Source organism: Mytilus edulis, chromosome 7, assembly GCF_963676685.1.
Source record: "Mytilus edulis chromosome 7, xbMytEdul2.2, whole genome shotgun sequence".
NCBI lineage: Eukaryota > Metazoa > Mollusca > Bivalvia > Mytilida > Mytilidae > Mytilus > Mytilus edulis.
Genome location: NC_092350.1, coordinates 90,894,474 through 90,910,757, shown reverse-complemented (window position 1 = coordinate 90,910,757; position 16,284 = coordinate 90,894,474).

Genomic DNA, 16,284 nt, shown 5'->3' with positions numbered 1-16,284 from the left:
ATAACCAAGAATAATGCTTACTTGGGGCCCCTTTTTGGCCCTTCATTCCTAAACTGTTCAGACCTCAACTCCCAAAATCAATCCCAACCTTCCTTTTGTGGTCATACACCTTGTGTCAAAATTTAATTGATTTCTATCTACTTATACTTAAGTTATTGTGCGAACACCAAGAATAATGCCTATTTTGGCCCTTTTATTGGCCCTTAGTTCCTAAACTGTTTGAACTAAAACTCCCGAAATCAATCCCAACCTCTCTTTTGTGGTCATAAACCTTATGTCAAAATTTCATACATTTCTATTTACTTAAACTAAAGTTATAGTGCGAAAACCCAGAAAATGCTTTTTTGGGCCCTTTTTGGCCCCTAATTCCTGAAATGTTGGGACCAATTCTTCCAAAATCAATCCCAACCTTCCTTTTGTGGTCATAAACCTTGTGTTAAAATTTCATAGATTTCTATTCCCTTTTACTAAAATTAGAGTGCGAAAACTAAAAGTATTCGGACGACGACGACCACGACGACAACGCAGACGACGACACCAACGTGATACCAATATACGACCAAAAAAAATTTAATTTTTGCGGTCGTATAAAAACAATACCATCCAAACAAATGAGTACACAGTTTTCAAACATTTTCGTTCATAAATGTCAACATCTATACTAGGCTACAAGCTTGGAATTGCCAACTGATAACAAATGCCACAGTGACATAGACAACTAAAGGCAACTGTTTTATTGTAACCTCTTTGTACCAAGTCTGTTGTGACTATAACAATCTGTGACATTTGTGTCAATATGTCGTTTTAATTAAGACAAAATCTTTACCTTTAGGAAGGCCATCACTTCTTTCTTCTTCCTTTTCTCTTCTTCAGTATCATATCTTTTTATTGTTGCCATATCATAAGGAGTCTGACCCTGAAATACAATCAAATAATATTTCATCAATCAAACACAAATACATCTTCTTTTATTTCAAAAACTGTAAAACGACAAATAATAGGTACCGGTAACTGTTGCAATAATTTTACCTATACAATGTAAAACAACAAATAATAGGTAATTGTTACAATAATTTTACCTATACAATGTAACACAACAAATAGTAGGTAATTGTTGCATTAATTTTACCTATATAATATAAAACGATAAATAATAATTTAATTGTTGCATTGATTTTACCCATATAATGTAAACAGATACATAATAGGTTATTGTTGCATTATTTTACCTATATAATGTAAAAAGATAAATAATAGGTAATTGTTGAAATAATTTTACCTATACAATGTAAAAAGATAAATAATAGGTAATTGTTGAAATAATTTTACCTATACAATGTAAAACAACAAATAATAGGTAATTGTTGCAATAATTTTACCTATACAATGTAAAACGATAAATAATAGGTAATTGTTGCATTAAATTTTACCTATATAATATAAAACGATAAATAATTTGTAATTGTTGCATTAATTTTACCTATACAATGCAGAATGTTGACTTATTTATATATACTTGACATAAAAACCAGTGAACCTAAATCAACAACAAATATGAAGTAATATTAAAAAGAGATCAATGAATAATATTTGAGATTTTACTGTTCAAGAAATTATAGTATGTAAAATATTACATTAAAGCCACACAAACTAAAAAAAAATAAAGTTTTTTTATGATAATTCATCAATTTGTTTTACATTTAATTGTTTCAGGAAATTTTGCCGTTTTTGGTTATTTTCTTGAATATTATTGTAGATAGAGATAAACTGTAAACAGCAATAATGTTCAGCAAAGTGTCATAAACTTGTAATAAGTTACACCAGAGTGTTAGGGATTTTATTAACTCTACATAGTTTTCACATATGAAAAATCTCATATTATCTGTACAACTTCATTTTAAAATACATTCTGCAAAATACAGCTGAGATTGTTTCTTTCTTCATACATATCTCTGATTATTTATTGAAAAACAAATTGGGAATGTGTCCATGGGACGCTGATGATGCTGTGGAGTGTCATTATTTGTGATTTTTTTTCCATTCCCATGTATGATAAGAGTAGTATTATTCTAGTACATGCTTTATTGACAACCACTATGACACATGAGTAAAAGGCTGACATATGTTTCTGGGATTGTTTCTTTCTTCATACATATCTCTGATTGTGCTATAGTCACAAGTTCAATAGCACATGAGTAAAAGGCTGACATATGTTACTGCGGAGTGTCATTATTCATGTTGTCTGATCAATTCACATAAACAATGAGAGTATTTTTATTCTAGTACATGCTTCATTGACAACCACTATGACACTAGTCCCAGAAATTTATTAGCAAAAGCATACTTAAACACAAGCAATACAGACAAAAATGACGTCATGCAGATTATGTATCTATAAAATAAAATATTATACCTACCTGCCTACCCATGACAAAAAATGTACTGAGCTAAGTTATTTTTTGGGAAAAAAAAATAAAATATTTTACCTACCTACCTACCCTGTTTCAAAACATAGGGTCGGAAAAGGGCAAACAAACAATATTTTAATTTAGGCCTTATTCTAGTATATACTTTATTGACAACTTCTATGACACATGTGTAAAAGGCTGACATATGTTTCTGTGGAGTGTCATTATTTGTGCCTTGTGTTCGTTTCACATGGACAATGAGGGTATTATTATTCTATTTCAGGCTTTATTGCTAACCACTATTGACACATGTACATGAGTGAAAGGCCGACATATGTTACTGTGGAGTGTCATTATTCGTGACTTTTGTTCGATTCACATGTACGATGAGAGTATTATTATTCTAGTACATGCTTTGTTGACAACAACTATGACACATGTGTAAATGGATTAAATATGTTTCTGGGATTGTTTCTTTTTTCATACATATCTCTGATTATTTCTTGAAAAACAAGAATGTGTCCAAAGTACACGGATGCCCCACTCGCACTATCATTTTCCATGTTCAATGGACCGTGAAAATGGGTAAAAAATATAATTAGGCATTAAAATTAAAAAGATCATATCATAGGGAACATTTGTACTAAGTTTCAAGTTGATTGGACTTCAACTTCATCAAAAAACTACCTTGACCAAAAACTTAAACCTGAAACTCGCACTTTCATTTTCTATGTTCAGTGGACCGTGAAATAGGGGTCAAAAGTTTAATTTGTCTTTAAAATTAGAAAGATCATATCATAAGGAAGATATGTACTAAGTTTCAAGTTGATTGGACTTCAGCTTCATCAAAAACTACCTTGACCTAAAACTTTAACCTGAAGCGGGACAGACGGACGAACGAACGAACAGACGGACGGACGGACGGACGGACGCACAGACCAGAAAACATAATGCCCCTCTACTATCGTAGGTGGGGCATAAAAAATAATCATTTGTATGTGCTACTCCTAAAATATATATGTGCTCAAACCATATGCTTGTTATTCTTATTTGTGCTATATTCACAAGTTCAATAGTACATGAGCAAAAGGCTGGCATATGTTACTGTGGAGTGCTATTATTCGTGTTTTGTGTTCGATTCGCATAAACAATGAGAGTATTATTATTTTATTTCAGGCTTTATTGACAACCACTATGACACATGAGTAAAAGGCTGACATATGTTGCTGTGGAGTGTCACTATTCTTGTTTGTGCTCTTTTCACTAGCATAATAACACATGAAGAAAACTGTGATACATATGACTGTGGAGTATCATTTTTCTTGTTTGTGCTCTATTTACAAGCAAAATGACACCTGCATAAAAGACTGAAATATGTGGTGTAACATTGTTCTTTTTTTATACTTTTTATATCGGCTAATTGATTTGTCAGTGAATGCTTGGTATCAAGTGTGTTGGTAAAGCATGATAAGATTGTAGTTGTATTGGTAGTGTATGATGTGTTGCTGGAGTATGATTAGATCATAGCTTTGTTAGTAGTACATGTATATGATTGATGTAAGGTGTGTTGGTGGAATGTGATTAGTTGGTAGTTATGATGGTAAGGTATGATTGGATGGTTGATGTGCTGGTGGTGTAGGATTGGTGTTAGATGTGTAATTGGAGTATGATTTGATGGTTGATGTGTAGGTAGTATATCATGTGTAATTAGAGCATGATTGGATGGTTGATGTGCTTGTGGTGTAGGATTGGTGTTAGATATGCAATTGGAGTATGATTTGATGGTTGATGTGCTGGTGGTGTAGGATTGGTGTTAGATATGCAATTGGAGTATGATTTGATGGTTGATGTGCTGGTGGTGTAGGATTGGTGTTAGATGTGTAATTGGAGTGTGATTAGATGGTTGATGTGTAGAAAGTGTATCATGTGTAATTGGAGTATGATTAGATGGTCGATGTGCTGGTGGTGTAGGATTGATGTTAGATAAAGAATTGGAGTATGATTTGATGGTTGACGTACTCGTAGTGTATTATTGGTTTAAGATATGTAATTGGAGTACGATAAGATGGTTGATGTGCTCGTAGTGTATTATTGGTGTTAGATGTGTAATTGGAGTATGATTAGATGGTTAATGTGCCGGTAGTGTATTATTGGTGTCAGATGTGTTTGTGGAGTATGTTTAGATGGTTGATGTGTTGGTAGTGTATTATTGGTGTTAGATGTGTAATTAGAGTATGATTAGATGGTTGATGCGCTGGTAGTGTATTATGTGTAATTGGAATAATATGAGGCAGGCATTACCTGTAAATGGGGACGAAGTCTGTATGAATTATTTTTTTGTAACTTAAACATTTGTTAAAAAAAAAGAAACGGAAATACCGTAACGTTTCCGATTTTGGTTCTGTTGTTAGGGATTTTAGTTGTGACGTTATTTAAATTATGACGTCATATGCAATGTAAACAAAGAAACGCTATCATCAGGTAACGTTTTTTCATATCAAGGAATTATTAAAAATAAAATTGGTATTGCGCGTTCCTTCCTATTTTATACTAGACTGATAAATATATATTTTACTCAAAGTTTCATACAAACGAGACCGGAAAAAGAAAGTACATTGTACATTTCTGCGCATGTCCGGGATTTCAAAACATGACATAAAAAAAATTGAACGATTTTGAGTTCATTAGTACAATGAAAAATTTCGGGAAATTTTCCCGATTTTTTTTTTATTGAATTTTCTACTGTTATTGGGGACTTCGTCCCCATATGATTAGATGGTTGATGTGCTGGTGGTGTAGGATTGGTGTTAGATGTGTAATTAAAGTATGATTAGATGGTTAATGTGCTCGTGGTGTATTATTAGCGCTAGATGTGTAATTGGAGTATGATTAGATGGTTGGTGTGCTGTAGTGTATAATTGGTTTATCAGTTTTTTGACTTATGTTAATAACTAATAATCCCTACACCATTTTAAATACTTATCAAATAAATTTTCCGTTGTATATACGAATTCAAAATGTTTACATTTTTGTGTTAATAAAGATAGTCCATCCATGTAAACGTAAAGCACCAGACTGATTCTTCATATTTAGTTTTACCATTTATTATATAGGTATTTCATCATAAAGATGTACATTATTGTACTGCATCTCTTTACACTCAACTATTGTATTTGTATATACATTGTACTTTCTCTGATGGCTTGTATTTGTATTTATATTCATTTGTAATTCTACTTTCTCTGTTGACTGGTATTTAGAGAATAAAGTATCTGTCTATTAAGAATAAAACTGAATGTTACCTGTTTTGATTTCACCCAAGGACTGCAACCTTGATCTATTAAACATTTTGTTATGTCAGTATATCCTTTCTCAGCAGCAAAATGTAAAGCTGTTTCTCCATCCTATGACAATATAAAATATAAACATGTTAATGGTGTGTGATAATAAAACAAGAGAGGAGTCAAACATTTATCAAAATGTAAGAAATATCACATCGAGTAAGAAAATAAACAATTATACTTATGTATAAACTTATAAATGGTTGATTAAGATTATAAACTAAATATATATTTCCTTATTCAGTTCAACAAAAATTAGTATTAGTACGGTATATAATTGGAACAAGCTAAATAATAGCAAACCTCAGTTTATATAGTTCTAACAAGTATTTGTTGCACATTTTACATGTCTGATTAACAACATGATTTTATGCTGATTCTGTATAAAGATCAATGTTGAAAAAAAAAAATTTCTCAAGAAACATAAAAACAAGTTATATTTTCTGACTGAGCTCGACAAGAATTAAAAAATGAGACCCCACTTTATATAATTCTGTCAAGTATTTTTAAAAGATATTTTCTAATTCAGTTCTACATAGGAAAAATTGCAACATATGTTTTCATATGTTTAACATATGTTTTTTGAAAACATATGTAAACATATGTTTAGGCCCGACATGAAAGCATATGTTTTCAAACATATGAAAAACATATGTTTTTAAAATCATATGAAAAACATGTTTTTCGTACATGTTAACAAATGAAAAACATGTTTTGATATGTTTTCATACTAGACCTAAACATATGTTTTCATATGTTTTAGTCTAAATATATGTTTTCATATGTTTGGCCCAAACATATGTTTTCATATTGGTCCTAAATATGTTCATTTTTTATTTTTTAAATGCATTTATTTTCTCATGTAGATTTATTTTTGTTGGGATTTGTTTTTAAGGGTAATTTTTTTATGTTTTTCTTCTTTATGTTTGTTTTCTCTGTCGGGAACTCATTTTGAGTGTAAATACTACAATGTGACGAGTTGTTGTTGTAAAAACTACTGAACTCCAAAGATAACACATGGCAAAATCAAAAGTTCAAACATAAAAACAACTGTATACATTAGCATTCCTTTATGCAGAAAAATAATAATCACAGACAGTGCTCCATAATTTATATATCAAGTAGAACCGTTTTTTTTAATTAAGTTGTTGTATCATCTATTTTCATGTTTTTGTCTCTTTGACATACGCCATATCTATTGTTTATATTGTATTTACATATGTTTCTCTTTGACATATCCCATAAATTTTCTATTGTCTCTATTCTATTTTCATATTTTTGTCTCTTTGACACACTCCATTTCTATTGTCTATATTCTAGTTTCATATGTCTCTTTGACATGTCCCATTTCTATTGTCACTATTATATTTTCATATGTATGTCTCTTTGACATATCTCATTTCTATTGTCTATATTCTGTTTTCATATTTTTTGTCTCTTTGACATACCCCATTTTTATTGTCTATAATCTATTTTCTATGTTTGCCTCTTTGGCATACCCTAATTCTATTGTATCACATTTCTATTGTCTATATTTTATTTGCAAATGTTTGTCTCTGTGACTAAGACCATTTCTATCGTCTTTATTCTATTTTCCTCTGATGTATGTGATATTTCTATTGTCTTTATTCTATTTCCCTCTGATGTATGTGTAATTTCTATTGCTATATCAACATACACAGATATTAATGGTCTACTGTCACTGCTAGCTATTACAGGTGCAAGTGTATGCAGCTGCTTTTATGGCTTGCTGTTTGGTGTGAGCAAATGCTCTGTTTTGAAGACCGTACTTTGACCTATAATGGTTTACCTTTACAAATTGTGATTTTGATGGAGAGTTGTCTCATTGGCACTAATACCACATCTTGTTATATCATATGATTAAGAAAGACAACTAGATTGACTTTTGAGTTCAATATTGTATTAATCTTAAATGAATGTTCTTTGATTCTGTTTCTTTACTGTTCAGTTCCTGCAAGTAAAGATAAAAGAACAGAGTTTTAATGTCCACTGAGTTGCAGATACTTTATCTATTAAGGAGCAATAACTAAAAACGGCACTTGAAAAAATTATAAGTAAAAAGTGTGCTTGGAAAAAAGTTCTTTTTCTCAACAGACCTTCAAGGGCATTACTTATATTATACTATATGTTTGATAAAAAAAAATTGTACTGTTGAGACCACTTATGAGGCAATTTTCCAGTATTTTAAATATATATTGCTGATATTAAAGTATAGATTAAGTTTTTTTTTTAAATCTGTCAAGAATGGTACATTGTACCTGCAAGACAAATATAAACACTTTACAATCATTCCATAAATATAATGTAGTTCAACTTTGCTTTAAGTATCGATAAAAGACCAAATCAAGAAAAAAAAATAATATTGACCAATGGATGATTGACAAAGTTATTGATGTTCAAAAAAACTGTAACCACAGACTGAACCTAAATTTTGTGGATACAGACAACACCGACGGATCCAACATAATCTAGGGTCTAGGACCACTGTTTTGCTTTTGAAAGCAAAAACAGAACATGTATATCTGTGCAATTATTAATACTTATGCTGTTGTGGTCCTACATCTTTTTATGTGTTCAATATTTTTGCATTACACAAAGTCATGCTTTCTTAGACTGCTTGAAATGAAAACTGTTTTGTTGTTACATTGAATCCATTGAAGGTGAACTGATAGATATTTTTGCATCTATTATTATTTTGCTATTTCTTTTTTAAGTAATTGTTAATTAGTCAACCCATTTGTGACTGATTTTAACATGGTTCTTATGTTACGTGCCATCTACCATACTGTATGTATTTTTAATTTTTCAATGGTTCACATTTTGCATCCTTATACAAGTGGAAGCCCAGAGCTCCAGATAAGCTGCGTATTCGCGTGATCACGCAATACAAATGATAAAAAACCCAATGCAATTGCCCATTGCAAGGTTCAAGAACCCAATTAGTTCAAAGGAAAACCCAATTATATGCCAAAACCATGAGTGCTCAACCTTTTATTGGCTACCTCTTTCGTTATTTACCCTTATCTTTTTAGTCGTCGCGTAAATCTATTTGTATAATATTTATAATTGGAAATGTCCTTTTGTTCTAAAAATAGATCCCTGCATCAAGTAGCTGAAATGGGTCCCTGCTGGAATTTTCCGTTTGCCCAAAGGTACACGTTTTTGAAAACATTTCGAACTTCTAGGCGTTTATCCAATTAGCGTGTGTCATTTTGACATATTTTTTGCGAATTGCTCGGGATTTATCATAACATACATTGAATTAAAACGAAAGTGAATGTCCAGTAAAAATATTGAATAGAAGCATGTTGTCAGCTTCTTTTGAATAGCTGAGGGAAAGTTATGATGATAACAAGACTCAGCCAGTGATTTTAGGAAGCGTCCATCTAACGCACAGGCGTGTTTGCATAACTTAACGAGAACATTGCTAATTAACACGGGGTTTCGTCAAAAACAAACTCAGTTGGAAAAAGTGAAAGGCCAAATCATGATATGTAGTTGGAAAGCATCGGAAACCAAAAGTTCTAATAAGGGATCACTTAACCCAGATTTATGTAAATTGAATAAAACAAAAACATTCAAGTATAGTTAGAGTTTATATACTATTTTTTTCATTTTACGGTTAATGAGTGATACAAATTCTGAGATGAGTGCCTGTGAAAACACATATCCATTTTATACAGTTTATATAAGTTGTGAGAAAATACAAAACTAGCAGAAGGTTTGAAACTGGACACAAATTAAACCTACAATTGCTCTTCAGTGAATAAACCAAATAAAATAGCTAGCACGTATACAAAGAAAGAAACATATTTAAGATGGAAAAACATCTGGGGTTGATATTGCCTAAATATTCAATATTGTGTTGATGTAAAAACCCAATACATTAAGGAGCTTGGTGGTGAAAAACCCAATACATTAAGGAGCTTGGTGGTGAAAAACCCAATTTGATATTAACTTAAGGGATGAATTTGAATTGATAATGCAATAAAACAAACTTAATCACCCAATTACATAAGAAAATGGTGGGTAAAAACCCCAATTTGTGAATTCTTATCTGGAGCTCTGGGAAGGTTACTTTATGGTATGGATTTTGATTATTGTTCATTGCTGTACAGTGACCAGTAAATAATTAATCTTCATCATGTTTTTTTTTAATTGACAGTTCACACATTGAGAATTATACCACATCTCCTTATATCTGTATCCTAGTTCTTAAAAAATACTTTACAGTTACAATAAAATTATCAAATTGATATATGTTTGAAAACTCTTTCTAATAATGCAACAAGATTAACTTATAGATTTGTCTTGCTTATTTTAATGTCCAGTGGCAAATATTTTATGTATATTCAAGACGAGAACAACTTTTTAACATTTTAAAAATACATTTCATAATATAAGGTCTGTGATGCAAATGCTTGAACTATTTGAGCTTCTCACATTTCATGCCTGTGCAGCAGAAGCAGAGGAGACAGGTAAGGATTCCTTGATGCATATATACTTAACATCAGAAAGACAGAAAAATAAACAACAGTATACATTTACAATTACACTTGAGAAGTTTTAAATAGATAACATTAAATTATTTAAATTAACTGCAATGCTTCATATGAACTTACTTTGATGCCAGTTCTTTTTGCAGGACATCCGCGCTTACATGTACATGTACACCAGTGATTCTAATGCTGCACTTTCTTTTCATTTGGAAACAAGCTAAAATTGTCAATTTTATTTAATCAAGATGTCCAGACAAAAACTAAATGTAATAAGAACTGATGCTCACTAATTTATACTTTTACTTTTGAGTGAATGGAAACAATATATAAACAAACAGAAAGAAGAACAGTGAAAATTATAAATATATGTATATTATGAACTTCTTAAATAAAATTCACTATTCTGCAGTGTATCCCAAACTGTCTGACCGACAAAATGTCAGACAAAAAAAAGGTTGAATATACAATGTATACAGATGAAAAGTTTAAATTTCTTTTTCAGACCCTCAAACAGTTTGGCACAGACTGTAAAGTGCTGTCTAAAGTTTAAAAAAACTAGATGCGTCAAAGCATCACGAATGGCCCCGTCTCAAAAAGTTAAAAAATCTGCAATTTCAATAACACATGTGGACACAAACATAATGGTAGTCTTAAAATATGGAGGCGTTTAAAAGTCTGTATGACTGACTATAATTTCAACAATTTATCAAAGTCCATAGACTGTAATTTCGGAAAAATTAGCCGAGCGGAACAAAACTTAAACTTGATCTGTAACTCATCTTGGTTAACTCACATGCCAAAAATCATCTTAATATCTGAAAGAGTTTAGAAAAAAGCCTGTATAACTGTGATTTTCCTAAATTTATTAAAGTCCAAAGCCCGTAATTTCGCCCAAAATTAGCAGAGCAGAACAAAACTTAAACTTTATCTGTAACTCATCATGGTTAATTCACATACCAAAATTCAGCTCAATATCTGAAGGCATTTAGAAAAAAACTCTGTATAATGGTTTGTTGCGGAATGACGGAATGACAGAATTACGGACAAGGGTAAAACTACAATGTATATGGCACCGGCAGGGCATAAAAACATTTAGGCATTAACTCCTGTTTATTTAATCTTGATTTACTGTTTCATAGGCAAATTGTTAAAATACAACATTTAGAGGCAATATTAGCTCATGAACATAACATGCTGTCATTTGTGTTAACCATCCATACTTCATGCATTTAATAAAAGAACAGTGTTTCAATGTACTTTGACAAATGATGGATATATAAAATTTGCTGTCAAAAAGCAATAAGTACAAAAAATATGTATGTTCTTTTAACCTTTTTAACATGTGTCACTGTGGTATGCAATTTTCCAAACAAAATATCTATTTCCAAGTTGCATAACTCCTGTAAACATATTCTATTGATCTTGTATTGCTTATCATGGTCAATGATTGTAAATAGCCTGTTATGTTTCTTTCTATCTTCTTTAGTTTTTGCTTAAAACACAAAAGAGGATATAAAAAAATCATTTCAAGGCAATTATAATGAGACACGGTCTACTTATCTTTGGAAATTGACTAAAAGATTGCAAAATTTATGAAAAATTGACTATTAAGGACATCAACTCCTTTAGGGGTCAATTGAGAATTTTGGTAATGTTGACTTTTGTAGAACTTACTTTGATGAACATTATTGCTATTAACAGTTTGTCTCTATCTATTATAATATTCAAGACAATAACCAATTTTCTTAAAATTACCAATTCAGGGGCAGCAACCCAACAACAGGTTGTCAGAGGTGTCATCTTGGTTGATGGGCAGGGTCATCAGATACATTTTTTAAACTTGATACATACATGTATACCCTAATGATGATTTAGGCCAATAGGTTTTTTTTTGGATCAGTAGATACAGAGGAGAAGATTTTTGTAAAGCTAAAAGGATATTGACAGACAAGTGTTGCTTGTTCTTTTTAACCTAAAAAAAAACAAGAAATGAAGTGTTAATAGCGCTTCCAATGCTATTTTCTATAAAATTGACCCGTAGAAAAAATAACTTTTGACTGCTTACATGAAATCAAAACTTGTAACATGTAGAGAGTCCGACAACAACAAAATATTCAATTAAAGTTATCCTTTTCATTACATACCTCTCTTCATAAAATAATCCATTGCCTGCTGCTCTTTATATGCACATAAAGTCATAAATCAATATGAAAATCTATGAATCCATTATATAATCTAGAAAGCAATGCCTCAAATAATTCCGTTCTGTTGCTTAGCTTCTTCTTCTTGAAGAACATGTACTTTCATTGAAAATGCTAAAAGAAATAATGTAAAATCAAATGAAGTGAGAATATCTGCCAAATTGCTGTAAATATTTTTAAACATGTATGTTATTATATGATAAAATTGGCTTATTTATATCTTTTAAAACAAGATCAACAGATCTAGACTTGGCCTGAAAAAAAAATAAACTACTAGTAGTATATAATGCCAATATTTTTCATCAGTCAACAGTACGTGGTTAAGGGGATAACTTAAATGACTTATTGGTGAAAATAACATGCATTTTGTTGTATGCCAGATAATTTCATGAGTTGTCTTCTCTTTGTTTCTAAAATGTTCTTTATCTGTAGTAACAATATGTTAGTTATTTGTTGTTTTTGTTGGGCACTAGCGAATTTTTTAAACTATATGTTTGCTGCTGCAGTAACTACAGGTAAATACAGGCGGAGGACATTTCAGCCCATTGATAGGACATTTGAGAGTAAAAAATGGGACGTTTTAACACCAAAGTAGAACCAATTTTAGCGCCTGATTTTAACCCATTTTACCGAAAATTAAAATTGTCAAAGCCCAATTTAGCGAAATATTTTTAACCCATAATAGTGTAATAAGTATAATAAATTAAAAACTTTAACAGACTCAAGACAGCACAATATAAAACATATGATGTCCATTAAAATACAGCACATAATGTTTAAAAGATTTAATCAAATGCTAAAAGTTTGTTCTAGCCTGGAATTTAGATCCTAGAGAACGTATGTAATGACCTCTGGACATACCCCCTGTACAATACTATTGATTTGCATTGAGAACTGTTCTTTCTTTTTCTATTGTCTAGATTGTGATGCACATTGGTCTATACTTAATTTTTTATGCCCAACCTACGGTAGTAGAGGGGCATTATGTTTTCTGGTCTGTGCCTCCATCCGTCTGTGCCTCCGGTCGTCCGTTCGTCCGTTCGTCCGTTCGCTTCAGGTTAAAGTTTTTGGTCAAGGTAGTTTTTGAAGACGTTGAAGTCCAATCAACTTGAAACTTTGTACACATGTCCCCCATGATATGCTCTTTCTAATTTTAATGCCAAATTATAGTTTTTACCCCAATTTCCACTGAACCTAGAAAATGATAGTGCAAAGTTCAGGTTAAAGTTTTTGGTCAAGGTAGTTTTTGATGAAGTTAAAGTTACATCAACTTGAAACTTAGTACACATGTTCCCTATGATATGATCTTTCTAATTAGAATTCCAAATTATAATTTTGACCCCAATTCACGGTCCACTGAACATAGAAAATGATAGTGCGAGTGGGGCATCCGTGTACTATGGACACATTCTTGTTGTGCATGTTTTTGTTTGCAATTTTATAATAGTATCAAGAAAAACGTAAATAGCAGGGTGACAACTATAAACATTGCTCATTATAATGGTCATGGAATGACTCTGGAATATTATGTGTTCCCTTTGTATTATACTGAACTTCTGCTCAAAGCTTTAGTGAGTATTTTTCATAGCCTTTATAACTTATTTTCAAATTAAATGAATACATTTTTAATCAATACATTTTTAATCAACTATCATATGGTATTACTAATTTCTTTAGCCAATAAGACCTTGTATTATATGAGGGAGTTTGGTAATTACTTTGAAGCTCGCTGTAAATTAAAAACCTCATTGCATGCTCTGATCATCAAGATCATTATGTCTTACAATAAATTAAAATACATTGTGATTAAGCATGATAAACTATACATGTATATGTCGGAGCAAAAGCTTTGAAGTTATATAGAGAAGCTGTTATAACATATTTTAATGCATATTGTTTACGGGGGAGTAAATTTTATCCGTGTTCATCTGTCAGTACGTACATGTACATGTATTAGTTTCATTCTCTGACTTAAGTTTGCCTCTACCAACAGTCTTCACGATGAACTGTTTAATCTACAGGCCCAGAGCTCAATTTTTGAAAATTTTTAGTTAGATTCTGTTGGCATGTTAGGCTGTAGATATGATTTTTACAGCCCGGAGAACACTTTTACAACAATCCTTGGCTGCCTGGGCTGCCACTCAGCATGAAGACTGTTCAAAATGTTTTGAAACTTTTACACAATGCTTATAACCACATAATTCAAATCAAGTTCGCTTTTACCTGTCTTCAGTTACAATGTATGCCCCTTTAATTTAGTAACATAAACTTTGCTGATTTTTTCTTATTCTGTTCTCTAACTTTAGTTTGCCTCAACGAAATGTTATGAAACTCATACACAATGCTTATTTTCACATTTATAAATACAGACCAAGTTCATATTGGGTGGCTTTACTTTCTTGAGTTATACCCTTTACAAATACAAAATGGCGGATTTTTGTTGTTGTTTCCATTTACTTATTTTGGTTAACCTTGGTTTGCCTTGACAAAATGCAATGAAAATTAAGCACAATGCTTTAATATAACCACATAAAATGTACTCTTTGTAACACAGATAAAGTTTGAATTCTAGAGGAATTACTTATACCTTTCTAGAGTTATGCCCCATTACAAATGAATAAATTGTTGATTTTTTTGTTTCCACTCTCTTACAAATGTTTATGCATGATTTACAAGTTTACCTAAACCAAATGTTATGAAACTAATAAAAAGTTCTTATTAAAAATGTACCCCAAAACTCAAATCAGGAATACATTTGGGTAGTACAGGTATTACTTTAAGTTAAAGTTTAACTGTTCAACGTGTTTTTGATTAATTCATTTATGATCCACTATAAAGATGTATGCAAGCAGGGCATCAACTGAGTCCCATCCACACATTCCCCATTTATTTCTGTAATAACATAGGTGTTCTATGCCATGCATGCATGATTGGTTAACTATGAACTGTTTTATCTTTCTAAAGTTTATTATACACTGTACATGCTGTAGGTCGTTGCTGTATATTTCATTTGTTTATATATGTTCCTTGTTTTGTTTACAAAAATATATATAAACATTATCAGTCTGTTTGTTCCTTCAATTATTTCACATTTGTCATTTTCATTTTACGTCTTTTAAAGCTGATTTTGCAGTATTCGCTTTTCTCATTGTTGAAGTCAACTTGTACGATAGTTAAAACTATTATGAAATCTAGAAAGCCTTCTTGAAAGCTATTTCAAATTTTTGCTTTGACGTCTTTCTGCGACCTAAGGCATAAATAAAATAAAATTTAACAGCTTTCAAGACTTCATAATTATTTGGACTACATTAATTTTGACTTGTACGATAACTTATGTACCTGATTTTTACAGTACTTGTTTTGTATTAAAGATTTTTGGTTACAAATGTACACTGTTACATTTTCAGCATTTTGAAATTTTGTCTATTTCAAATCTCTTAAAATTAAGATTTTCAAAAATGAAATATTGTGATCATTGTTGCCTTGGTATTTTTTCTGTGCCAAAATTTTAAGTACAAATCAAGTACTGCAAAATACATACATTGTACCTAAATATTAAAATAAGAAATAGTACTTAATTTTAAAAGTAAATTTCCAGTACTACTGATTTTAAGTACAGAAATATATATATACTGTAATATACAGGGTGATAGGATGTGATGCTGGAATAGGTCACTTTTTCAAGCTTGAAAATATGTCAATGTCAAATCCCTGTCAATTTTAGTAGCTGTAAGTTAACAGAATCTTAGCCTTAAATGTTTCACTTTTCCAACACACACACACCAAGAAACCCCACCAATATAGGAAAAGTTTA